The following is a 26,236-nucleotide window of genomic DNA, read 5'->3' on the forward strand; positions in this document are numbered from 1 at the left end:
AGTCCAGCCCCCTGCAATGCAGGAATATGTAGCTGTCCCATACTGGGGATCCCATAAGGGGATCGAACCTGCAACCTTGGCGTTATCAGCCCCACGCTGTAGCCAGCCGAGCTATCCAGGCATATAAGTCATCTGGTAACAGTGGGGTCACCACCATCAATGAAATAGTGCACAATTCTGCAACAGGAAAAGATTACACAGAGAAAAGGAGGGTAACCCAAAAATGGAGTTAAGGAAAAGAGGGAAATTCTGCTGCTACATGTTCATCCAACTGCACACTCCAAAAATCTCCTATTTGACACAACTATTCAGATACAGGAACACTTTTTCCCTTTCTGTTCCGTTCTCACTCTTTTAAAAAGGAATGGAAACCTTATAAGGGTGTACTGTATCTTGTATTGTAAATTAGGATTATGGGAGTGTCCTCCTTGGTCCAAACCAGAGTGCCAATCTGCTCCATTCCTTTGTGGAATCTAATTCAAAGGTCAACCTGTAGACTAGTTCCAGAGTTCGAAACTCCCATGATTCTAGGCACATTTTGCGATAGGGAATTTCAGCAGCGTGATAAGTTTCTGAGCTCTGGGCACAGTACTGCGCCTAAGATTTCAGATTAAAATTGCAGAGTGGAAGGAAAGGAGGACCTTTTTCTGCCTCCCCACTTCCAGCTACTCTCTCAAGACTGGAGAAGAGACCCTCTTAAGAATACTAGGGGGGTGGGCAGGGGAAGGACTTGACCATGTGAAAAATGAACATAACGTTTTAGCTGCAGTTCATTCATTTTCAGCTTGGTATTCTTGTTATAAAAAAACGCACCTAGGCATTCTGTTGTTGCACCCATAACCTCGGTTTAAGGTGCCATTTAGCTCCTAGCTTTCATATCTCAGTTTCTAACAATGACTGGTTCACACATGCATATAAATATGCATTGCTTGATTATTGGACATGTGATGATTGACAGCTGTACGTGGCAGCCTACTCTGTTAAACAGCACTGCATTTGAGGTGTTGATGTCAGCTCATATGAAACTTCCATCAATGGTGCTATATCTGTGACAGTCCAGTTATCACTTGATGTTGTCATCAAGGGATGAGCAAGCAGCGTGAGCCTGGCCCTCAGCATCTTGATTATCTATGAGCCACAACACGGTGGAGGCTAGTCCTTTAAGGCTACAGGGGCGCTGTCCCACCAACTTGTCTGATTTCAAATACATGGCTGCTTATGCAGTGAGGCTTGGACAAATTCAGTTTGTTATTCTCAGGGTTAACAACAATCATAGCAACAGCCGGGTTGTCTTTGCAGACTTAAGGGCACAGGGTAACCGAAAAAAAATTCCAATGTGGTAGCAGCAGGCTGGTAATACCAACAACAGAGGCTGTTTTAGGGTAGTGTGACCAGTGGGGTCACACTGGGCACTGCGCTGGAAGGGGCGCAAAACACACACATGAGTGGAGCATGAGAAGCTGGGGGGTGGGGCATGTGAATTTTAGATAGATGGCATCTCTGATTCCAAAGTGTTTGTCATGACCAGAAGTTAAGGACAACTTATCCCTGCTTTACTACTGCTTTCATTACTGTGTTACAACTGCTGGTTTTTCTTTTTCTTTTGCTGCTACAACAACTACATATCAGGCATCAATTTAGATGCTTTACAGAACACAGAAATTGTTCTACATAAGACTTCTTACCCAGAGAGTATTTTGCATGGACTGCTCCTATCGCAGTTGACAGTATCATCAGCTAAGCATCAACAATCACGACAACATTGGCTTGGAACAAATGAGAAAATACAGTTTGAATGCCTTGTTCTGAATAAGTTGTATATTATACTTAATAATGAGGTTTGATTTGGTTACCTTGGATATTTAACACTTTTCAAATACACATATGGCTCAAAGAGCAGGAAAAAACCCCTTTAAAAGCAACATTACAATTAATTTTTCCAGACATTATGCTAAGTTCTTATAAGATTTTCTCATGACATGATCTGTATTATTATGTGGAATGAAGACTTTTAAAATCTATCTATGAATTCTGCCAAATCTATATTATTTATTTATTTGGATAATTTACATACCAATTACTTACAATAATCTCTAAATGGTGTTTGACTGTCTCGAAGCAGAGTGTTTTACATTTGTGTTAAAAAGCCCATTTAATGCCACGTGAAAAAGCAACTTTTAACAAGTCCTTTCCTCATAAGGTCTGCCAACCTAGCAGTTTGAAAGCATGCCAGTGCAAGTAGATAAATAGGTACCGCTGTGACGGGAAGATAAACAGCATTTCCATGTGCTCTGGTACTTGTCACAGTGTCCCGTTGTGCCAGAAGCAGCTATGATAAAGCTGTCTGCGGACAAACGCCAGCTCCCTTGGGCTGAAAAGCGAGATGAGCGCCAAACCCTATAGTCTCTTCTGACTGGACTTAACCATCAAGGGTCCTTTACCTTTACCTTTTTACCTAACGAAGTCTACAAATAAATGAACAAAGGATTCTGTACACACCTGAAAGTAAATACCACTGAACTCAGTGGGACTTGTTTCTGAGTAGACATGTAAAGGACTGCACTGCTAGTCTGTGATGCTGTACATTTTTACTAGGAAGCAAGTTCTTTGAAAACATTGGTACTTATTTCTGAGTAAACATGCTTAGGATTGTGCTAGAATACAGCAGTTCAGGGGATATATGCACGGTCACAGTACATACTGGTAATTCTTGGTGCTGTCCTCATGATCGCTAGCACAGATTAGGTTGCAGGTTTGATCCCCATATTCCTGCAATGCATATTCCTGCAATGCAGAGGGTTGGACTAGATGATCCTCAGGGTCCCTTCCAACTGTATGATTCTATCAGCTCCATTAGCTTGGAGAAGGGTGGGGAACTGGATCTGGCTGGTAGGCTAGCTTCTTATCTCGCTTATACCCCAGGGCCCAGAGGTGGATTTAGGGGAGCATGACCGGTTTGCCCATACTAGGTGCCAAGCCAAGACAGTATTGCAGGGGTGCCGCAATGATTTAAAATGTAAGGTGAGAGGTGAGAGGGCACCAATTTTTGGCATTGTACAGGGCACCACTGAAATTTGAAAGCCCAAAGTTCACCACTGCTGGGCCAGATTTGACAGGTGGGCAGAGCCACCCACCTGTTGATCACCTGATGTCACAATTACACCAGGTGATGCAATCACGTGATTGTCGAGACTTCAAAGTACCATGCAAGGCACTTTGCAAGGAGAGGTAAACTTGCCTCTTTTAAAGCAGTGTTTCCCAACCTTTTTTGGGCAAAGGCACACTTGTTTCATGAAAAAAATCTCGAGGCACACCACCATGCCAGATGGGGAAAGGTCACTTTTTACTTATGTAAAAAAAAAATAAAAAAAATAGTAACAGCATAGAAGGTAATGGTTAGGCTAGCATCCCTCTTCCAAATATGCTAGGTTTTTATTTGCAGGGACTGTTCTACATGGGAAAGCATTCAGCACTGTCATTCTCCCATCTGCCATCTGAATTGGTACTATTCTGGGTCAACTTACTCTGCTGCATGTGTAGATGAAAATGGCACCAAGTGTGGGGGAGGGGGCAGAACAGGTTTCAGATACAGGATATTAAGCATACACGTACTTCAGATTGAACTGGTTGCTTGCTTTGCAAGTTTTCATTTCCCAAATGACTGCCTTGGCAAGCGCAATACCTACCAGGCTCAACGCCGGTCTCGCGCTGCCGCTTCCCGCGCTCTCAAGGACCCGGGAGGAGGAAGGCGTGAAGGGAATCCCGAAGGCGCGAAAACCTCGCTCATGCGCAGGCCTTCCGCCTGCGACAGCCCAGTAGGCCGGCCGAAGCGAGCGGCGATGGGATGTGGGAGGGAGCTCGCTCGCCACCCCGCGTGTGCCTATGTGGGGCACGTTACAGCCCCGTGACGTCAGCGCCACGCAGGCAGCCAGGCAGGCAGACGGCGAGAGCCCCACGCTGGGCGGCCTCTCCTCGCCGCCCCGCCTCTCGCCGCCCGACTCGCCCGCCTCCCTCCAGGCAACATCTCGCGGCACACCAGGCAACGTCTCGCGGCACACTAGTGTGCCGCGGAACACCGGTTGGGAAACACTGTTTTAAAGCACACTTTAATCATTCTGCTCTAATGAAAATCTGGTTACTGTTTGCTAGCTGAGAAGTGTGTTAAATGATCTGGAAAATGCATTTCCAGACACATTTATGGATCCAGCATTCCGTCTCTAGGTCAGGTACATAGCAACAACTGAATTGGGAGGAGAAAGCATGCAGTAGGATTTATTTTTATATATTTGAATATGGTTCCTTACAATAATGGCACAAGCTAGCCTCATGGAGCTTGTCTTTTTAATATCAGGTATTTGTTTTGGAAGTTTTGGAAGCAGTCTTTCATTTGTCTTCCATATCCTTTCTAATGATGCGTGACCAGATAATGGACTCTGCCTAGATTGTCTGCTAATAGAGGTACAGCTGCCCAACTCTTTACATGACTGATGCATAGTCCTTGGAATTAAACATTAGAGACCACGCAACATTTCTTAAGAAATCTGCACAGATATCAGATTTTGCAGAATTCACATTTGGAAGCCAAACAAGGTCTTTTGGGTGTGCAACTAACTCCAGGGTTCCTCATCCCAACTCAAACCAAAAGGAAAGATTCCACATCAGACCACAGGATTTATCTTTCTCATGTCTTAGTGTAATTCTCACTAAGTGGTATAGTCAAGTAACAGGCTTATCAAGTACAATACTGTTTGTGAGAAGCAGGCAACAGTAGTTTAGCTGCTTTATAGTAATGAAGAGGCAATCCAATCTCATACAATCACGAAATGATTGTGTTGTGTATTTTCTCAGCATAAATGTGTTACTCCTTGTAATAAGGGGTTAGCAAAGCAAGGACTCTGAAGTTCTGCAGAGTTGCAGGATGCCTTGTACAGCCTCTATGCGAAGAGCACCTGTTCACTTGGTACTGGTCTGAATCTGTCAACTGATTCCACAAAGGCCACCAAACAGATGCCAGTCAAGTAATGACTTTCTGCCACTATTGACCTAATACGGATGTGATCCAGTGACCCAAGGGGTGAAAGGTCATGTATCTTATTACCAAGTCCCTTGGCCACCACTTACCAGATTCAAATATTGGTGCTTATCATTACAATAAATTTAATAATCTGACTCATGGATCCCAACAAGGAAAACTATCATCTTAAATCTAAGTGATGAATACAATTAATATATAGTAAATGTTAAGCTATCTAATCTGATAACCCCTACAATGTTTAAAACAATATACAGTATTTGAGGGTTTTTGTTTTTTAAAGACACAGGAACTTTATCCAATGAGTTTTTGGCAATCAAAATAATTTCGGATTTGAAGCACTGACTTTCAATATTTCATTCCAGCTTTCTCCAGTATTCTTTCCCCCAAAGTAAAGTTACTCACTTCAAACTATCATTTAAAGAAGATTTATTGGCATAAACAGGGATGCACTGAAAGTCATCTCTGAGAGTGAGAGCAAAAGCAAGCTTTAAGTGCTGTGCAAATCAAACATAATGGCAAACCTTGTATCTTTTGGTAAAAATCACCATGTTCTATTAGTTACATAATAAATAACATGTGGTTGTCTTCTACTGGGTGACTGATATGCCCTCCATATCACACAGTATGATCTGTGTAGACAGAAGAGGCATGTTTCTTCTGACTGCCATTTGCTTAGCTGTTTCCGTTTCATAGCTGGGTGTGGGCAATTGAGTGTCAGGAAGCTGAACACTTATAGAAACCTGAGAGATCTTAGGAGACAGGGGGTAATATTGTCTCCCAAATAGTGTGTGGTGCCTCCAACCAATCAGCCTCCATGTTTCCTGAAAGGAAGGTCAGTATGCAACTTTATAAAGTGGGAAAACAACGAGGAATTTATTTAACTAGGAAAGGGGAAGGAAAAGAAGAAGCAAGAGGAGCATTTCAGATAAATGTGGCTTTTAAGAAAAGTTTTTAAATGCAACAAAATTAGAAGTGGAAAGAATCAAATAGGTTTTTTTTGTGGGGGTGGGTGGGTGGGTGGGTTGCAAGTGACCAATTAGCTGTCTGCTGTGACACAGTGTGGGACAGGAATGCACCTTTGGGCCTCTGTCACTCTCTGGCTGTGGAGCTGTTGCAGGATGAATGCTCTGCGAGGGCAGAAGGCTACTGCTGTTGCAATCTCTTCCAGTGGCTCTTCTTCTTCCCCTAATATTCAGTTCTCCTTGTCTGAATTTTCTCACGGAGTCTGTCTTCCAGAATCTCCTCACAAATCTTCATGTGAAAACAACCCCAACAGTAGCAAAAAAAGGGAGAAAGATTCTGTTCCAGGCTTCCCTCAGGGGATTGCATTTCAAAATATTGCACTTAAATTAGACAGGGCAAGTAACACGATTGCAACATTTCTCTCTGGAGAGATTCTGGGCTGCAAAATATCCAGGAATACCATGGACGGTTCTGGCACAGTATAATGTCCGGCAAACATTTTAACCCTGTCCCCGATATTCTGTGTGTGCATGTCAAAAGGATTGCTAGCATCTCTTTAAGCACCAGAGAGGGGGAGCATCTGTACATGCTCAGAGAGCAACACCTTTAAAATGAAGGCCAGAGAATATTCAAAAAGCCATGCAAAAGGAATTTTATTGACAGCAGCAGGAGGTATCTCCCTCTGTCCCTCTGTTAAGTACATCTTGAAGGATTTGGAAAAGGTTACTTTAAAAAAATAAGGTTGACTGAGTCCAAACGAGAAGAGCAATTTTGGGGGTGTTTATCTATTAATATTCTTTGTGGAGACTGGATTCTGTCATGTTATAGTTCTTGATTCTGTGACAGTGCATCAAATATTGTTTTAATTCTGAAATGGCTGGTTTTATGTGATAAGGGAGCAGCCAGTAACAGGAAATTGATGACTGCTGTAACTAGGGCATCTCCTTCAATGATAAAATAATGGAACTAATCTTTTATATATTGTTCCACATTCATAATTGTATTTCCCCCGCTTCTGAAACCACTTGCTGGTCTGGAAAGGAGAGGTATCAGAGGAAGCTGATGTCAGGAAGGAAAAGTAACAGAACTTTGTGGGAGGAATATTCAGTGCTTTATCTGGAAAAAGTAGATTCATTCCTTCCCTCTGTCCAGACCTATCTGGATTACTAGAAAATCTATCTAACTGACAAGAAGGGGTAACTTGTGCCCTAGTGGCTTGGAAGGGGCCCTCACCTGCTTGACCTGGCTGTACTGCGATTCACAGCCCTCCTGGTCAGGAACATCCCAGATCCTGATGTTTCAAGGTGCAAACCTAAGACCTAGGAGCAGGCCCCGGCAATGTCATGGGTGGGCTCTGGTGATGTCATTAAACATGACGCATTAGGCATTAACCGCAGTACAGCACCTGAAAAGGAAGAACAGAGAACCTTGCACTTTTTCTTAAACACACTTCTGCCCGTCTATCATTTCAATTTTTCCCCATACCCAAAATTATTCCTTATGCCCATACCTAGGGTTTACAACTGGATTATTTTAGGGCGGAACAGGTGGGTACCTGGAAGTAAAAGGGGAAAAAATGCTAGTATGGGATTGGGAAATGGCAACCTTCGCCTTCGCCAACCTAATGCCCTCCAGATTTTTTTAACCATAACGCTCATCAGTCTTGGAGTTGTTGTCCACAGCATCTAGGCTGGCAAAGACTGATCCAATATCTTTGTTCAGTTAGCACTGCACGCCCCCACTGTCACTCCAAGAGCCAATTGCTGTGTAATTGTCTCTCCTTTTTCCTGCACGATGCACTTTATTATAGTTCTCTCTTGACTAACAGCACATATATTGATGCCTGGTTTTGATCCTGTCCAACGACTGCCAAAGCAACATATTGCTGATCCTGCCCAGTATTCATGAAGACAATAAAAAAATAAGTAAAAACCCTGCCTTCTTAATAGGTTAATGAAGCATATATTTTCCTCTCTTTTTGTCGTTAACTGGGAATCACAAGAGAACTGTAGACTTGAAAAGCACGTATCAGACAGTTAAACACAAGCACCGTGAAATCATTTTAATAGAGACTTAAGTCATGCCTGGGGACTAGAGTAATTCCCTAAAATAGCAATTTAATAGGAGGGAAATGGCTCCTTAGCTGAAACAAAATGGCCTAGAGAAATGACAGAATCATCATTACTTTTTTTTCTACAGCTTTTCCCCATAGTATAATTGCCCACAAAAGAGGAATAGCAACCACGCTCTGATAACACATTTTGTTTTATTTTGATTCACAGAAGGGGGAAAAAGTATTTCACCATTCTCTAGGTCTACTGGCCTGATGAAAATGTGTTGAATTTGGTCGTCTGGCTCAGTTTCTGTGGAAACCATGAGGGACAGTAGTTGAATTTATAAATAATGGCCAGCACGATGTTCCTAAACATGTAGTTCAAAGAATCAGGACTCTTATAAGGGCTTATTCACACAATGCATGTTCATCACTTGGTAGCTCACTACTCAGTGAGACAAAGCTGAATGTATGAACTGCTTCCACTGCAAAGTATTGAGTTGAAGTACAGTAGGCAATACAAAACCCCTCCTTTTGGTTTGAATCATCTATGATGGCTGTTTCACATGTTTGTAGTCACCAAGAGACAAAAATGGATGTGTGAACCAGGGCTCTAAATTCAGTGAAAACTATATTTGAATAATTATTCATTTGATTCCAACATTTATACACCATCATTCTGAGACATAATCAAAATCTAGGATATAAAAAAGCCCAACAATACAACGCATTAAACAAATAGCCGTAAAAAGCACATCGTATAAAAGATGACGACAGATAAAGCAGTCTTAAAAGTGTGCAAAGAGGGGATCAGACATGCCTGTCTTAAGAGCATAATCCTTGCAAAGATGCCACAACTGAAAAGGCCTCTCTCTTGTTCTCTTAGTTGCACTTCAGTTGGCAAAGAGACAATGAGAATGAGCAGGGGCTCAGGAAATGAGCAAGTTAATTGCAGGCTCTGGAGTTAAAGGGAACTTGGCCAGAACTAATTGCACTGAGAATCTAATCTACTGCTTAGTTCTCTTGGTATACATTGAGTTCGCTTGCTTAATTTCAGTAACATCTTATGTAAGGTGATTGAGGCTGGTGAGAGATGGTGTGAGATAGACGTATGAATTGGCCACTGTGAGAACAGGATGCTGAACTCGATGGGCCATTAGCCTGATTTAGCAGCCTCTTCTGATGTTCAGTGTTGCTTGTAGAATATACATGCACTCATTTCTCTTTCTGTCCCATAACCATCCCCGATCAAACAGGTTTTACACTTTCCTGCAGCACTTGAAAGAAAAGCCAACTGTTCAACCAGAGCTTATGGCATGGCAAAAGAAATCAGAGTGTGTGCACTATGAGCAATGTAGGCTCTATTGGACCACCTTAATTCTTTGGGAAATGGTGTGTCTCCAAATTCAGAGACACACATCTCGTTATGCAGCTCTCCAGTGGCAATCCATTTTTTAAAAAGGTTACGACGATATATCAGGTGTGAAGTGTTTCACTGACATAACTGACTTGCATGGGGGGAGAAGGCCAAAAGACTTGCACAGAACAATTCTATGCATGTTTACTTCGGTGTTAAGCCCCTGGGACTTTGGCTGTGCACACATTCTCATTTAATTTGCATCCAGTGCACTCCCACCACTGGTTTGGGAAGAGGTGTACACACAATGTTAGCTATAATCCCTATCTAACCTGTGGGTTCTCATGAAATGCAGTGGCTGTGTACACATTAATGGCTTAAAACCCAGCTAGGGTATTCTTTTTCTCAATTTGGATTGATGCTGGATTGGGGGAAACCATATCAAAACACAGTATTTCCCAAGCAAAAACAGGACAGATGGATTGAGTGTATATTGCTTCCAAAGCCAGCAATGGGAACGTACTGGATGCAGAGTAAGCAGGCGTGTCTACGTAGTTTTGATGTGTTTTCCCCAAACCAGTTTCAATCCAAGTTGAGAAAAAGAATGATCAGTTTTAAGCCACTAATGTGTACACAGCCTTTGTCACATGTTCACATGTTCACTGGGGGTTAATCCCACTATTAGACATGGTGGGACTTAGTTCTGAGTATAGGTATAGGTTTCCAGGGATGCAGGTGGCACTGTGGTCTAAACCATTGAGCCTCTTGGGCTTGCCAATCGGAAGGCTGCCTGTTCGAATCCATGAGATGGGGTGAGCTTCTGTTGCTCTGCCCCAGCTTTTGCCAACCTAGTAGTTCGAAAGCACACCAGTGCAAGTAGATACCTAGGTACCACTGTGGTGGGAAGGTATTTGGCGTTTCTGTGCACCCTGACTTCCGTCACGGTGTCCTGTTGCACCAGAAGCGGTTTAGTAATGCTGGGCACATGACCCGGAAAGCTGTCTGTGGACAAATGCCAGCTTCCTCAGCCTGAAAAGCAAGATGAGCACTGCACCCCCTAGTCACCTTTGACTGGAGTTAGCTGTCCAGGGGTCTTTTACCATTTATCTTATAGGCTTGCCACCTCTTCCCATTTCTGTGCTCTTATGGCAATCCTGATACTTCAATACTATATTGAAATAAGGGCTGTCAGCTATGCATTGTTGCCAAATACAGGTTTATCTTTGCTTGGTAAAGCCACAGATTGTGATGTTCTGCTGTCAAAGCAGTTGCTGCCCCCAATCCTGCACACATTTGCTTGTGTGAAGCAGTGGACACAGTAAAATAGAAAAGAAAAAAGGAGAATCAAATACTGAAACACAAGTGTCTCCAAGAACATCAATTCAGCAAACTCTAAAACAATAAAACCATCCATACAGACTTTAAAAACAGCAAAACCATTTCATCAGATATAAAATTGATCTTCCATAAATGACTGAGTTGCACCTCAAGGAAAGCCTTCCTAAACAAAAATGTCTTCAGTAGGCACCTGAACATCATTGAGCTAGGGACCTGTCCGATTTCAGCTGATTTATTGCAGATAACTGGAGCTGGAACACTAAAAGTCTGGTTTCTAGTGCAGGCTAAGTGCACCTCTGAGGCATATGGTACTCTCAGCCGTGCTCAATCCGAGAAGAGCAGTTGCCGGGCAGGGATATAGTGTACAAGGTGGTCCCTTAGACATCCTGGTTCCAAGCCATTTAAGGCTTCAAATGCTAAAAGCAGGGCCTTGAACTGTGCCGTTGGTAGCCAGTTCAGTTCCTTCAGCAGGGGTGTTATATGGTGTGATGGGCTACCCCAGTCAACAATCTCACTGCTGCATTCTGTACCAGTTGCACCTTCCAGGTTAAGCCCAAAGGAAGAATAGAGCACTTTGCAGTAATCCAATCTTGAGGTTATCCACATCAAAAATATAGTGGCTGAGCTCTTTTGGTTCAGGAATGGCTGTAGTTGTCTTTCAAATTGAAGCTGGTAAAAGGGACTACTAGCCACCGAGACTACCTGTGCCTCAAGCAGGGCTGCCATCTCCTGGGGGCTGAGCCCTTTTGCTTCCCCCCAATATTTTTTGAGAGGCTGGGCCCCCCATGTCCCAAAAGACCAGGGGGAGGAGGAAGAGGCCGAACGCGTAGCCGAGTGCGGCACAGCTTCAGTGGCCAGCTCCTCCTCCTCCTCCTGCTGCTGCTGCTGCGGAGGGGGTCAAAGCAGTCTCCCACTTTTGGAGGCACCACCAAGAAAGCTCTGTGAGCCTCAGCCCTTTCATGCACCTGTCTGGCAAAACATGAATTATTAGTTTAATATCCCACAAAACAGTGGTCCGTCGCTGCTGTTTGTGAGAGTAACCATGCTGGAGTGGACCACTTTAACAAAAAGATTGCTGAAAGATCGCATGTTAGTGCAGCCTTCACCAGTGGTGCCCTCCAGCTACTTTCAACTATACACCCTATCAGCTGATGGCAGCTGTAATCCAAAACATACAGAGGGCACCAGATTGGCGAAGGTTTTGCCAGTATGTTAAAATATAGCAGCCTGTGAAGCATTTCTCTATTCAGATCCCCAGTATCCAGTCAAAGGCTATCATGGTTTTTTTCTACTAGTTATAGCCACTTTTGTAGAAAGAGAGCATTCGCCTGGAGTTCAGGTATGTCTGGGCCTTGCCAGGGCTCACTTGTGAGAACTAGATAGTCAGGAAGTGGCCCGTGCATCAGGGACATGTGTAGATTGTGCCCTTACTGAACTAACCCTGATAATCTGGGAAGACCCATAGACAGCCTTTCCAGATGTTCATTGGTCAGAGAAATGTAGCCAGAACCACTATAGAAATTCTATGTGCAGCAGGATTTTAAATTAACTCACCTATCAGTTTGCTTGTGGGAGGGGATCTATTAAAATCCATTGTTTTGTACTTTTCCTCCACAATTGTGCCTGTTTAACATTATCTATCACTAAAATGTGGTTAATGTATAGGAAAATTGCTCGGCTAAAAGGTCCATTTCCAGCAACTCCGTTTTCCCATCTCAGATTTCTGTTTTCTTGTTTTTTTATTATATGTTCCAAGATATTTTGGTGCTTACAAGTAAGAAAACATTCAAAAACCAATGTTTTAGATTAGGATTAATAATACACATCTGCTTTGCTTCTTCTTCTTCTTCTTCTTTTTCTAAAACCACAGAATCATGTCAATTAGCTCAATAACGTTTTAAAGGGCAGTCGCATTAAATTCAGACTGGAAAATATGGCACTGCAGTTAAATTTATCTGCCTTGATGCAGATAATGCCAGCATAATGTCATCTTTGGGAAGTTGTGCATCTATCATAAACTTATTAATAATATACCTAAGTACTTCTGAAGTGGTGGCACAAGGACTGGGTTATTAGTGGACTGGTACTGCTCCAGAATAAATGATTTTGTAGCCTAAAAGCTTCAAAGGAGAAAATATTTGGACAATATGTACTGTACTTATAAAGAGGCACAACTTGAACACCACAAACATTATTGGGTGTCTGAAGCTCTGCAGATTTCCCTTCTTACATCTCATGAACTCATTGGCAGACACCTGTTTCTCTGTGAAGAGCTGATTCTCTGGATTGCGACCATTTAATCTCCTTAAAACTAATGTAATTCTGAATTGAAGAGAATATGGTATGAATTAAAGCAGCTGTTTATAGTTAAACTAATGGAGTCATGTAAATATAACCCATTCTTGCATCAGTTGGCAGCTACAGATGTGTGTGTGCGCGATCACACACACATACAGTGAATGTCCAAATTTGATTATTCAAATGCAAATGTTCACAGTTCCATGTAAATGTTGTGTGAATATCTGTACATATACTAGAGAGTTCTGAATGTGTGTGTGTGTATCAGAGATAGACAACACACACACAAACTGCAGCAAATGTCCAATTTTTGGTATATAACATTCACACGCTGACAATCCCAAAGAAATGTAACTCTCTGAAAAGTCAGAGATTTACCAGTGACCAGGATCAGTCGCCTAAAAGTCATTGTCAATATTCACTTGATTATATCACAAAATGAGGATATATATTGTACTTGAGAGTGTCTGTCTACAAAGCGGTCTCCCTAGCAAATCATTTCAAACTTCTTCAATTGGCCCAAGGGAAGATCTGCAAACATTTTCATGTACACGAGGAAGAACAAGCAGGATGTATCCTCCAAGTATGAGCACAAAGAACGCATTTTGAAACTAAGTTGATGTTACTAAACATTTCTTACATTTTATAGAGGGTGGATACAATACAGGTAAAGGTAAGTTTGAATGAGGAAATTAAGTGGCTTTGATCTTAACTTTTCCCATGACTATTACTGGGTTCATTTTTTCAGGATACAGCTTTCTGCACCACACTCACCAGCTCCCTCTTCCCTCCAAATGCTTGGGTTATGTTGCGGGGCAGGATATGCAGATGGAGTGGGTGTTTGTGGAATAGGTGCTCTCCTTACATGAAAGGGAGCAATTTAGGATTGAAGCCATTGGCTTCATGGGCATTTAAAATGCAGCTAAATTCAGGACCACCAGCTCCATGTTTTATTATCTCTTTGAAAGTACAAGGAAAAATGCTACCCTACCAGTTATCACACTGGACTTTGCACACAATTTTTCCCATGCAGTGCAGTGACACTGGTGCAGTCCTGCTGCTAATTCTTCGGTCTGCCTTTGGCATGAGCAATGGTGCAGAAAGAAATCTGCATGGATGACTTGCATGTATCAGGTTTGCTAAGTCAGTATACCTACCTAAGCAGTTTCCCACTTAGAAGCACCCTTAATCTGATTTAGCTTTCTTTGGATTTTGCTCAGTGCCTAATGAAGGCAGAGTTTAGCTTTCAAATTTCAAGTTTGGGATTGGCTGCGGTGAAAAGGGGGTGCAATGAAATTGCCTGTGTAATTTCAGATCTGGCAAATTTGACCTAGAAACACCAACTTCTTTTTTTTTTAAAAAGAACGACATCACATGTCATTTTTCCAGAATTATTTAGAACCACTTTCCCCCCATTTAATTGCCAGTTCTAAAAATCTCTCATGATGTCACTGAAATAATGCTTGATGTCAGTTCCTACACACAACATAAGCAGCTTTTCATCTGGCCACACTTGATTAACTTTGTGTATCCTTTGTGGTATGTATGGGAAAGAATGAAACAACCTGGCTGGAACTGTGATTTGATTAAAAAAAGGAAAAGAAAGGCAAAACCTAAAACCCCGAAGAACACTGAAATGGCTTTGCTTTGGTGACTTCATTTTCAGCTTGATGAAACTCAGATCACTTATGGGAATGTCCCGGACAATTTCAAAATATTGTGGCAAATTGAGGAAGACATAAAGAGGGCTTGACTCTATAAGACATTTAAAATAATCTAATCTACAAAGTGGAATGAATCAGCATTTTGGCAGCTCTTTAAAAAACACACACAGTACAAACTAATTCCAAAAGTTTAGGGTTGGGGGAAGAGAAAATCTAAATCTCTTACCTTTTCAATGTCTGTAGCACAATGATCCCCCCCCCCCCCAAAAAATGCACTCTCTTTTCAGGGTCAATCCAAAATCATCTAGGAAGAATGCAAATAAGGAAATTAGCTTTTGATGGCTGCAATCCTAAACACACTTGCTGGAGAATGTCCCACTGAACTTACTTCTCCATTTATGTATAGGATTGCAATGTATGAGACAGACCTGGATTTTTGCACATTTCCTACCGGTGCAAGAACTCTGGTGTATGCATAACTTTCCCCAGGCCATAAAATGGTTCTTCACATTTATTTCAACTTAGGCATCTGATCCATCTGCAGACAGATTTGCTGCCTCTGTGGAAAGGAATGGAAACTCATGTACAATGAAACACACAGTAACATGCAGTTGTGAGAAGATAATAAAGACCTAACCCTAACCCTAATGCAAAATAGATGCCCAAGACACAGGTAAAGGAACAAGTTGTAGTGAAGGTGAATGGAATACACCAAGAGAAAGAATTCATGGGAAGAGAGATGGACTCCTTCAGAACTTCAGCATGAGATGACCTGGCCTGGCAGTAAAGAACTTGAAAACAAGGTTGAAGAACTTCTAAACACATTTACTACAGAGTAAGCCCCAATGAATACTGTGAAACTCACTCCTGAGTAAAGATGTGCAGGACTGCATTGTTGGATGCTTAACAAGGAGAATCCAAAATTCCTCTTTTCTTATTGCACATATAGTTTTGTTCAGTGGAGGTTCCCTAAGTGGAAGGGAGAATTTGGGGGCAATATTTGGGCATATATTGAATGGGTGTGCCAGACTGGGTCAATTAGTTTTGCACATCTGTGAAATCTAAAAGCAGAACGCAGGTATGTTAAAGCTCAATATGATATCAGCACAGCTGAAATTGAAGACCTCCAAATATGACCATTTTTATGTATCTCAAAATGTCACTTTTCAGTGGGATGAATCCCTGGATTTGGGAAAGAGTCAGACAAAATAATTGGGGAAGAAACTGAATTACCTTTAGTTCAACATGCCTGTGAGAATCAGTATGAAGTATAGTCTCGACTACTGAAATTAATAGTTCATTTTTACAGGCTTCAGAAAGGCTACAATGTGATTTTGCTTCTTGTTCTAATATATGCACCTATTTGTAGTTTCTTTAGCTGCCTGGATATCTACTATAAAATATATGAATTTAAAAATCCACAGCTTGGTGGTTGCCAACAACTCTACACCCTTCTCTTTATCTTATGCATGCCATTTTGTCTTATTCATTTTGCTTTATGTAGTTCTTGCTGGTTTATTTTTTCTCATTTCTCTTCAATTATATATTGAATTAACCACTTCTTACAATATTCCTTATATGACTTGATAATTCTTCTTCCCACTTTGCCTTGGCCCTCATCCCTTTCAAATCCTATGCAGTTATTTTATTGTTACCTTTCTTGCCAACCCATTTTGCACATTATTATTCAACACCATATTTCAACGTATTTTTTGTCCATGCTTTCCATCCGTACACAGTTTTAGACATATTTGTTATATGATCTGTATTGTTTTATTGGTACTGTTGCTGAAGGTCTGTCATGGCCTTTGGCTAGAACAATAAACTTATATTGATTGAGTGAACTTATTCGTCCTCTCAACAGGTGTTCCTTCCTATATTTTTCTGAATTTATATATATATATATATATATATATATATTTGCTTTCGTAGATTTTCACGGGTACAGGAATGCAGGTTTTGGTGTCCTCGGGTGTCTTCCCGTGTAAAAGTTGGGGTGTCTAGGCGACGTTTCGACGAGGTCTCACTCGTCATCTTCAGGCTGGTGCTTTCGGCTTCTTACATATAACAAGAAGCCGAAAGCACCAGCCTGAAGATGACGAGTGAGACCTCGTCGAAACGTCGCCTAGACACCCCAACTTTTACACGGGAAGACACCCGAGGACACCAAAACCTGCATATATATATATATATATATATATATATATATATATATATATTCTGAACCTTATATATTTTTCTGAACCTATGCTTTTAATTTCTGCTCCTGGGGCTATAAACTTTAAATGGGTCTGGATATTGATGGATAAAATAAGTGGGAGATATTAATGATGGCAATCACTTGGTCTATTAATAGCATGGTAAATGAACCAATGGGATTTGGAGAGCTAAACAGGATTATCAATCTTAAAACATTTGGGTTCTAAAAGCAATCCTGTAACATCTGATTTATTGTATCTTTACATTTTGTTCACTTCGCTCTCCAAATATTTCACATACCTGTGGGTGTAAATGCAACATTTCATGCCTAACTTCAAGTATACTCACAAACAATTTATTTACTTAAAAGCATTTTTTTCACCTCTGACAAAGAGTCCTGGAGTGGCTTTCAAAGTAGACAGTCCCTACCCGCAGGCTAACAATCTAAAAGACATGACACAGAAGGAGAAAGGGATTAGGAGAGAAAAAGAAAACAAGCATATTTAGACACCAGTAGAGCTTTAAGCTCATTTTGTCCTATTGAAGAAAACTAGTGTATTATTATTATTATTATTATTATTATTATTATTATTATTATTAGAACCAATTACTTATCTAGGCTGAGCAATCATAGAATCATACAATTGTAAAATTGGAAGCGACTCCCAAGGGTCATTTAGTCCAACCCTCTGTAATGGAGGAATCTCACCTAAAGCATCCATGACAGCAGCATATTTTCCTTCTTTTTTTTGCAGGGAGTGTAAGAATAGGAAGGCTGTGAAATGGGCCTGTGAAATGATACAGGCTGCAACATATAAACTCCAGTGAGTCATAAAAAGGTCTTCAGAAAAGGCTTGTGCAACGTGTTACGCAGGGCATTGTGCAAATGGAACAACTTATTTGGATTCAGGGTCACTTTTCCACCCAGCGCTCTTCTGCATGGTCAGAAGAAACCCTTTCATGAACAGAAGAGCATCTTTGGTTTTTCAAGGGTGTCCTAAAAGAAGCATCTCATGATGTGCCCACATTTTTAAAATTGCAGATGTTTATATAATCATTGTGTACCAGATTATTATTTTTTAATGCACCAGTAATCTTAATTTTGTCCTAAAAGTGGATGGGAGCAGCTCACACATTTCTGCTGAAAGAGGAAGAGCCAGGTCTGACAGTTTCCCTACATTAAAAAGTTGCAGGAGAGCAGGGCAGTCTGCCCGTTCTGCAATTAAGTTGGAAAAGTAAGCAGATCTGGCTTGTTTCAAACGTGCCTGCACACATTTATATGTCTCAAACCTCTAAATGTACACGAAGTCAAGAAGCCCTCAAAGCGCATTTAACTTATGGTGTATAGCCTTATTTAATGTTCTCCATATATCAAGATTAGAATACAGGAGTAACTGCCAATAAGTGGAGTAATGGGTGAACTTTGATTAGCAGTGAAAAGTTCAACCTATGTTTGCATAATGGGGACTGATCACTATCCTTTCACCAGCTGAGGTCATGTTCAAAAGAAGCTTTGCATTCAGCTTACAGGTTGCTTCATAACAGGCCCAATCCAGGACCGCAGCAGAATTCCAGAGTACCCAGAATAATTGCAGGCTAGTGTGAGTTGGAAGGAAAGCAAAGAATGGTAGGTGTATGTTTGAATGGAGACGAGATTATCAACTCCACAACCTTTCTCTCTCAGAACCATACACTATCCAACCCGTTCAGTCTCTTATAACCTCTCTATGTCCGAAACAATAAAATAGTGATATACAGTATGGCATTCAGAAATGAGAAACAGGAGTTAAAACTTAGTTTTTCACTCCTTAGTGAACAGGCACATATTTGGGCTATTCAGATTTTTCTCCATTTTATACTGTAGAAAGTTGATCTAGTCCAGAAATGAATCAATTTCCTTTGACTATGCCCTAAATCTGAGAGCAACTGATTCTAGATGTTCATTTTCACTGTGATTATATGGTTGAACCATCAGCTCAGAAGAAATATTTTATGTGACTCTTTCTTTTGCCGCACAGCAAATGTTTACTTTCTTTTGAATTGCCCCCTATGAAATGTAGTGATTTTGGTTGTTGTTTTTTTAAATCTGTCCTCCATCTCTCATCATGCCCCCAGATTCACTAATACCAATGAGAAATGTTTCCCTTGGTGCCAGAAGACATCAGTTGAGGGGCTCTTGGTATCTATCTGCACTTCATGCCATTGACTTTGGCTCCCCTTCTCTTTGTTTCAGCAGATGAATTTCCCATTTTAATCTCTTGGGTTTCTATATTTCATTTTAGAAGCCAAATACACAGTATCTCCAAGTTTTCTGTTCTATTGCCAAGATTTTGCATGAGAACTAGAACAGCTTCCACAACCTCTGAGATTTACATCCCAATATGTTTCATGTCCATGTCAAAGGGATTTCTGACAGTTGGGAAACCGAGTTAAGACTCATTGTTTAATATGTATTCTTTTCCGTGAGTCCTACCTGTTCCTTCTTCTGAATCACCTCAAAGCTAACAGAAGATACTTATGGCTGAAACTTACTAGTTTATGGAGCTCATAGGCTTTGCAGAAGCCAGGTGTACAAGGCCAAGTGAACAAAAAACATCTGCATAAATATCTCCTTTGACATCCTGGAGTAAGTATAGCAGAACATCAAATGTCTAGAGAGTTTACACCAGACTGTAATACCCTACTGTCATCCAATATGAAAATCATATCTTCCAGGTTTAGGACTGGCTTGTAAAAGAACAAAACATTTTTGTTGGCATCCATCTGTCTTGGGAGACAATGGAGGAGTTTGGATTTGGGGTTGAAGTCAAACTGTTGGAAAGTTACAGCACCTGCTGTGGCTGTAGGGACTAATACAGGAGAGAACAATACATGTAACTAGTTAAACATGTTTACCAATATCTATCGATATCACAAAATAGCAAAGGAGATTGACTGAAATTGAGCTCATTTTACAGACATTACTCATAACAACCCCATTGGCTTCAAGGGGGATTACTCATGTAAGTGGCTTGGTCCTATAATACTACTTTATTTTCCCATTCATTTGTTTCTCAACGAGGCTTTAGTTTGATGATATAATATATTCAATTGATATAAATATTCAATTAGATTTATTTCAAGTGGTTGCTATCAAACATACAGTGTCAGGTTACAACTTTCTATTTCCAGCTAATAGTTTTTTCAAACCAGAAGCCTGGGGATTTATTTATTTAAATATGCATTTCTTCTTTGAGTTGTTGCTGCTGCTGTTATTATTATTAAACAAAGTGGTTACATTTTCTTTCCTGTGGGAAGATTTATACAATGATTACAACTTCTGGATCCCTTAGAATAAGTTTACAAGATTGTTTATTTTGAAAGAACTCTTCTTTCAGTTCTAAGGTCCATCTGACCAAATCTAGACACTAGCAGAGGAACAGTGGTGTGGGGGGAGTGCACCGTCCCCGGCAGCACAATCCTGGTGGGTGCCATCGTGGCTGCCCCCCCCCCAGTGCTGTGCACCACGCCCCTGCAGGCATTGCACCACGCCCCCAGGATGCACGCCACGGCCCTGTGGGCAGCATGCCACACCCACGGGACATGTGCCAGTCACACCCTCACCTGCTCTCCACACCCCCCCGCCAGAGCTTGAAGCTCCGCCACTGAATCTAGGACATAAGTAGATGAAAAGAGTTCCTGGATAATCAGGGGCTCTTTCCTCACTTCTGTTGCCACATAAGAGAAACTGACTGTGCATACAGTACCATGGTCAGCTCCCTGGTTAGTTCCCTGGTTAGAAACATATGTGCCCTAAAGGATATTACTTCTTTATTGAGGTGCTAATTATTCTTTCATGAAGCAATATTTTAAAGTGATATGATTAAGACTGAAATACTGGAGCCTAACAGAGATAGCTCAATTTCATTTACATTTCCACAATTGCAAACAACGAAACTGCCTTTTACTGAGGGTACTATAGCCATATTGCCTACTCTAGCTGGCAGTGCTCCAAGGTCCCAGGTCAAGGGTTTCCCCCAGTCTGCTCTCCAAAATCGTTTTAAGATACTAGAGGTGAAATCTGCCAACCATTGGCATGCAAAGTGTATGTTCCATAACTGGCTAGGAAACATGTGCTCTATTTCCTCAGGCAATGTAGGTCCATAGGTCTCAAGTATCCCTCACTATGAGGAATATGTTGAATGTAGCTCAGCTTATGAAACTGTCCCATTTTACTTATTTCACTGGTTTGCAAAGTCCTCATTTCTTACTAGTCATTCATTAAGACCTACATTTAAGCAGGAGTTTTCCTTACTGAATTCTTCTTCAAGTTGAAGGTCACTGTTCACATTTTGTTGTTGTTGTTGTTTAGTCGTTTAGTCGTGTCCGACTCTTCGTGACCCCATGGACCAGAGCACGCCAGGCACCTCTGTCCTCCACTACCTCCCGCAGTTTGGTCAAACTCATGCTGGTAACCTCGAAAACACTATCTAACCATCTTGTCCTCTGTCGCCCCCTTCTCCTTGTGCCCTCCATCTTTCCCAGCATCAGTGTCTTCTCCAGGGAGTCTTCTCTTCTCATGAGGTGGCCAAAGTACTGGAGCCTCAGCTTCACGATCTGTCCTTCCAGTGAGCACTCAGGTCTGATTTCCTTAAGAATGGATGCATTTGATCTTCTTGCCGTCCATGGGACTCTCAAGAGTCTTCTCCAGCACCATAATTCAAAAGCATCAATTCTTCGGCGATCAGCCTTCTTTATGGTCCAGCTCTCACTTCCATACATCACTACTGGGAAGACCATGGCTTTAACTATACGGACCTTTGTTGGCAAGGTGACATCTCTACTTCTCAAGATGCTGTCTAGGCCTGTCATTGCCCTTCTCCCAAGAAGCAGGCGTCTTTTAATTTCGTGGCTGCTGTCACCATCTGCAGTGATCATGGAGCCCAAGAAAGTAAAATCTCTCACTGCCTCCATTTCTTCCCCTTCTATTTGCCAGGAGGTGATGGGACCAGTGGCCATGATCTTCGTTTTTTTGATGTTGAGCTTCAGACCATATTTTGCGCTCTCCTCTTTCACCCTCATTAAAAGGTTCTTTAATTCCTCCTCACTTTCTGCCATCAAGGTTGTGTCATCTGCATATCTGAGGTTGTTGATATTTCTTCCGGCAATCTTAATTCCAGCTTGGGATTCATCCAGCCCAGCCTTTCGCATGATGTATTCTGCATATAAATTAAATAAGCAGGGAGACAAAATACAGCCTTGTCGTACTCCTTTCCCAATTTTGAACCAATCAGTTGTTCCATATCCAGTTCTAACTGTAGCTTCTTGTCCCACATAGAGATTTCTCAGGAGACAGATGAGGTGATCAGGCACTCCCATTTCTTTAAGAACTTGCCATAGTTTGCTGTGGTCGACACAGTCAAAGGCTTTTGCATAGTCAATGAAGCAGAAGTAGATGTCTTTCTGGAACTCTCTAGCTTTCTCCATAATCCAGCGCATGTTTGCAATTTGGTCTCTGGTTCCTCTGCCTCTTCTAAATCCAGCTTGCACTTCTGGGAGTTCTCGATCCACATACTGCTTGAGCCTTCCTTGTAGAATTTTAAGCATAACTTTGCTAGCGTGTGAAATGAGTGCAATTGTGCGGTAGTTGGAGCATTCTTTGGCATTGCCCTTCTTTGGGATTGGGATGTAGACTGATCTTCTCCAATCTTCTGGCCACTGCTGAGTTTTCCAAATTTGCTGGCATATTGAGTGTAGCACCTTAACAGCATCATCTTTTAAAATTTTAAATAGTTCAGCTGGAATACCATCACTTCCACTGGCCTTGTTATTTGCAGTGCTTTCTAAGGCCCATTTGACTTCACTTTCCAGGATGTCTGGCTCAAGGTCAGCAACCACACTACCTGGGGTGTACGAGACATCCATTTCTTTCTTGTATAGTTCCTCTGTGTATTCTTGCCACCTCTTCTTGATGTCTTCTGCTTCTGTTAGGTCCTTTCCACTTTTGTCTTTTATTATGGTAATCTTTGTACGAAATGTTCCTTTCATATCTCCAATTTTCTTGAACAGATCTCTGGTTCTTCCCATTCTGTTGTTTTCCTCTATTTGTTTGCATTGCTCATTTAAGAAGGCCTTCTTGTCTCTCCTTGCTGTTCTTTGGAAATCTGCATTCAATTTCCTGTATCTTTCACTATCTCCCTCGCATTTTGCTTGCCTTCTCTCCTCCGCTATTTGTAAGGCCTCGTTGGACAGCCACTTTGCTTTCTTGCATTTCCTTTTCATTGGGATGGTTTTCGTTGCTGCCTCCTGTACAATGTTACGAGCCTCCATCCATAGTTCTTCAGGCACTCTGTCCACCAAATCTAAATCCTTAAACCTGTTCGTCACTTCCACTGTGTATTCATAAGGGATTTGACTTAGATTGTATCTTACCGGCCCAGTGGTTTTTCCTACTTTCTTCAGTTTAAGCTTGAATTTTGCTATAAGAAGCTGATGATCTGAGCCACAGTCAGCTCCAGGTCTTGTTTTTGCTGACTGTATAGAGCTTCTCCATCTTTGGCTGCAGAGAGTATAATCAATCTGATTTCGATGCTGCCCATCTGGTGATGTCCATGTGTAGAGTCGTCTCTTGTGTTGTTGGAAAAGCGTGTTTGTGATGACCAGCTTGTTCTCTTGACAGAACTCTATTAGCCTTTGCCCTGCTTCGTTTTGATCTCCAAGGCCAAACTTGCTAGTTGTTCCTTTTATCTCTTGATTCCCTACTTTCGCATTCCAGTCCCCTATAATGAGAAGAACATCCCTCTTTGGTGTCATTTCTATAAGGTGTTGTAAGTCTTCATAGAATTGGTCAATTTCAGTTTCTTCAGCACCAGTAGTTGGTGCATAAACTTGGATTACTGTGATGTTAAAAGGTCTGCCTTGGATTCGTATCGAGATCATTCTATCATTTTTGAGATTGCATCCTAGTACAGCTTTCGCCACTCTTTTGTTGACTATGAGGGCCACTCCATTTCTTTTACGGGTTTCTTGCCCACAGTAGTAGATGTGATGGTCATCCGAACTGAATTCGCCCATTCCCGTCCATTTTAGTTCACTGATGCCCAGGATGTCAATATTTATTCTTGCCATCTCATTTTTGACCACCTCCAACTTTCCCAGGTTCATGGTTCTTACATTCCAGGTTCCTATGCAATATTTTTCTTTACAGCATTGGACTTTCCTTTCGCTTCCAGGCATATCCGCAACTGAGCGTCCTTTCGGCTTTGGCCCAGCCGCTTCATCAGCTCTGGATCTACTTGTACTTGCCCTCCGCTCTTCCCCAGTAGCATGTTGGACGCCTTCCGACCTGAGGGGCTCATCTTCCAGCGTCATAACTTTTATATGCCTGTTGTCTTTGTCCATGGAGTTTTCTTGGCAAGGATACTGGAGTGGCTTGCCGGTTCCTCCTCCAGGTGGATCACGTTTGGTCAAAACTCTCCACTATGACCTGTTCATCTTGTGTGCCCTGCTCGGCATAGTTCATAGCTTCTCTGAGTTCTTCAAACCCCTTCGCCACGGCAAGGCAGTGATCCATGAAGGGGTCACATTTTTTTAGCTTGGACTAAAAGGCATTGTTGTTGTGTAAACCATGTAAGAGAAAATGAGTTGGATCTTGCGTGTACCTTCCACAAATTGACTCCTTCCATTTGCAGAAAAGAGGAGAGAGGAGATATGATATCTGGCTTCAAATATCCCAAGGACTGTCACATGGAAGAGGGAACAAGCTTGTTTTTGTCTCCTCTGGAGGGTGGGACTTGAACCAATGTCTTCAAATTACAAGAAAGCAGATTCTGACTAAGCATCAGGAAAAAACTTTCTGGTCTCCCTCAGGAGGTTGTTGACTCTCCTTCCTTGAAAGTTTATAAGCAGAAGTTGGATGGCCATCTGTCATGGATGCTTTAGCTGAGATCCCTGCATTGCAGGGGATTGGACCAGATGACCCTTGGGATCCCTTGCAACTCTACAGTTTTATGATTCTATGAGTCTCCAGTGTGACCCCTGTGGGCACCATAATGCCATAAGACACCTCCATTACTTCTAAGTGTGCAAGCCATGTGATTCACACTACTTCACAGGTCACAATCTGAGCCTTCTGTTGAGGGATCTTCATGCCCATCAGGAAAAAGCTGGACATCCTTTTTTGTAACACGATTACGTCATCTTCTAGCTCCAAAAAGGTGTGAATTATGAACTCCTGCCTACATGCAACCCAATCCATTGGCTGTGCTAAGCAACCTACTAATCGAAGCTAACTTACCAACAAAGATACAAAATCAGTTTGTTTGTTTTCTTCTTTTCATGTATGAATTGCTCCTTATGAAACATCTCAAGGTGATTTAGCAGTAAGTATATGATGCTTAGGTTTTAGGGTAAATGGGATGTCCTAGGGGGAGGAGCGTCAAGTAGGTTTCATTTCTGCAAGGTACCTTATACAGAAAACTGCAAACCAGGAGGTTTACTTCTTCTTACTGAACAATTGTGTAGAATAGTGCTGGTAGAACTCTTCTTTCAAGTACAGTGGTACCTCGGGTTACATACACTTCAGGTTACAGACTCCGCTAACCCAGAAATATTACCTCAGGTTAAGAACTTTGTTCAGGATGAGAACAGAAATCGTGCAGCGGTAGCGCAGCGGCAGCAGGAGGCCCCATTAGCTAAAGTGGTGCTTCAGGTTAAGAACAGTTTCAGGTTAAGAACAGACCTCCAGAATGAATTTAGTTATTAACCCGAGGTACTACTGTACAAGGTCCAGAAACCTAATTGTTGTTTTTAAATGGCTAAAATAAATAAAAGTACACCAAGAAATAGCTTAGCCCCCTATATCCCCACCCCATGGCCACAGCAGTTTTGAAAACACAAAATGCTATAATGGTGTGCAATCCACAATGGGCCACATCCATCAGCAACACTACTGCAAATATTTTTCAATGAAATGGTCTTATAAGGAGCTGGCAAAGGTGAAGCATCCCCCCTCCCCCCCGTTCTGTTCTCACCATTGTTTTGAGTCTCATTTCCTAATTAATGACAGTATAATTTATTCCTCATGTTATTAAAAGACAACACTTTTGAAGAAAATGACAATGTTTACCTTCCCTGGGAACACTGGTTGCTTAAGACATAAACACATTGCCAGGATGTTTATAAAATAACTGCCAATTAGAACTTTGAATTAAAAAAGGTTTACCAGCCTGAATCTACAGATTCAGATCGGATGAAAAGTATGAAATGAAGTAGTTTGCACTTCATCTCTTGCTTCAGTCTTATTTTATGGCTCTCTCTTCTCACAACAGTTGTGAATATAGATGGGATTT

At 41.7% G+C, this 26,236-nt stretch overlaps 1 long non-coding RNA gene across 4 annotated transcripts in view; it reads right to left on the reverse strand.

Moving 5' to 3' along the window:
* Nucleotides 1-26,236, reverse strand: part of LOC144329198 (uncharacterized) — a 33,445-nt gene that overhangs the window by 3,698 nt on the left and 3,511 nt on the right. For 2 of the 4 annotated variants that reach the window (XR_013394634.1, XR_013394637.1), the window contains exons 2-5: nucleotides 17,290-17,351; nucleotides 14,935-15,012; nucleotides 7,232-7,403; nucleotides 1,666-1,766 (exon numbers count right to left, since the gene is read on the reverse strand). This is a non-coding gene — a long non-coding RNA (uncharacterized LOC144329198). Of the gene's footprint in view, nucleotides 1-1,665; nucleotides 1,767-4,645; nucleotides 6,287-7,231; nucleotides 7,404-14,934; nucleotides 15,013-17,289; nucleotides 17,352-26,236 lie in introns of those variants that run through there. The other 2 variants (XR_013394635.1, XR_013394636.1) reach the window with 2 other exon arrangements.

The sequence above is a fragment of the Podarcis muralis genome, chromosome 11 (assembly GCF_964188315.1).
Source record: "Podarcis muralis chromosome 11, rPodMur119.hap1.1, whole genome shotgun sequence".
NCBI classification, from domain to species: domain Eukaryota; kingdom Metazoa; phylum Chordata; class Lepidosauria; order Squamata; family Lacertidae; genus Podarcis; species Podarcis muralis.